Genomic DNA, 2,136 nt, shown 5'->3' on the forward strand with positions numbered 1-2,136 from the left:
CTTGCTATAAACATTTTGTTTTTCATAAATGATGTAAATGGATATGATTTTAATGTCTATATATTAGGAAAATGGAGATATTTCACCGTATGGAATTTAATTTTTGTCCATGATTTCTAATGTTGGGAAACTTTGTATAGAGTTATATAGGGAGAGGCAATAAACACCAATTCCTTATATTTCAAGAATTCAATAGTTGCACTAATTAAAACCAAAAACAAACCAAAACATACTTATCAACCCATGGATCCAAATTTGTTTGTAGCAAGTGTTCTTAAAGCAATACAAGCTGTAACTGACGGTATTATTCAACTATCCAAGAATGCACCAACTAACACCTGAATTTTCACCAGATCTTGGGGATTATATTAGTTATAACAACTAATATAATCCCCAAGATCCGGTGAAAATTCAGCAAAATAAACCAGGGACTATTGCTTGAGAGCACACCTAAAATTAGCGTTTCGTTTAAATTGCCATAACGTCGGACGCAATCGTCATATACTCAGACATGGGAACGATGATTGCCGAATATAATCGGGTTGCTGAGACCGAGATCATACAAAGACGAAAACTAACGTGAATAACTACACAGTTCGTTTGATTTAAGATATTACATCGTGTCATGAATTACTTTAAGTATTACATATGTATAGTTTGAAAAAGTAATACTTACGCAAATGTGCCAATCAAATGAAATTTGATAACCAATTTGCTATAAAAGTGACATACCAAATTGTTTACAAATGAAAGGTGAAGATAACGAACAGTGATCAATCTCATAACTCCTACAAGCAATACAAAATATATAGTTGGGGAAACACGGACCCCTGGACACACCAGAGGTGGGATCAGGTGCCTAGGACGAGTAAGCATCCCCTGTCGACCGGTCACACCCGCCGTGAGCCCTTTATCCTGTTCGGGTAAACGGAGTTGTCCGCAGTCAAAATCAGTGTGCCAAGAACGGCTTAACAATCGGTATGAAACACGTCAGACAGCATTTGACCCAATGATAGGTTGTATTGACGAACTAGATCGTTATAACGACCATAGAATTTGTGAAATGCTGACTTCAATCGAGACTGTTGAAACCCCTGTACCATCAACTTGTTTGTCAGTAGCTTACCTCGATTTAAAAACTGAGTATAGGCAGAACAAGCTCTTGCATATCGAATCAGTTGAGATATATAAACACCATATGCAGGTGATAATGGAATATTGCTACATAAATATGGGAAGTTGACGATGGAAAAGCTGACATCATCCCGTTTGTCATACAGTTGAGTTGTCAGTTTGCCGTTAATGTCTACTTTCAATAAAATATCTAAGTATGAAGCAGAAGTGGACGACTCTGTGGTGTCCTTTATTTCGAGCTCACAGGGATATATCAAATCGACATATGAATGAAAGGTATTATTGTTAATAGACAAAACGTCATTGATATATCTAAAAGTCGAATTGAAGGCCACAGCGAGAGATTTTTTCTTCTCACGTAGAAATTTTGAATAAATTCTGCTTCATATGAATATAGAAACAGGTCAGCTAACAAAGGAGCACATTTCGTGCCCATGTGAATTCCAACAGACTGTTGGAAGACCTGATCACCAAAGACCACGAAGATATTGTCAATGAGGAACTCTAGCATATTTTTATATCAAGTTCAGAGTACTTGTGCGTGGAATCGGAGTGGTGTTTTTGAATGACTGATCACTAGATATGAATATTTCCGTTTTCCATTTTTGTTGAAGAAGCAACTGTCTATGATGTCAAAAAGTCTAGTCTTTGATTTATCGTGAGGAATGGTCGTGTATAGTGTTGAAAAGTCATAGGTTTTAATGTTATTGATTTGGGAAAAATTCTACGATTTCAAGTTTACTAAAAGTTCTTTAGAATTTTTTAGAATCCACATTTGATTATCACCACTTCTGGCATATGTAGTCGCACAGTAAATTTGAAGTTTCTCCTTCATAGCTGTTAATATTTTCGTGAGGAGCAAAGATAGGGGCTTGGTGGAGCACTTACTGGATCCAGCAATGCATCTTTGTTTCTAAGTGGGGTTTTTTTTTTGTAGTTTAGGAATCCAGTATAGGTACTGTAACTCATATTCATTCGACCCATTGACTGGAATATTAAATG

Source organism: Ostrea edulis, chromosome 6 (genome assembly GCF_947568905.1).
Source record: "Ostrea edulis chromosome 6, xbOstEdul1.1, whole genome shotgun sequence".
In the NCBI taxonomy this organism is placed as follows: domain Eukaryota; kingdom Metazoa; phylum Mollusca; class Bivalvia; order Ostreida; family Ostreidae; genus Ostrea; species Ostrea edulis.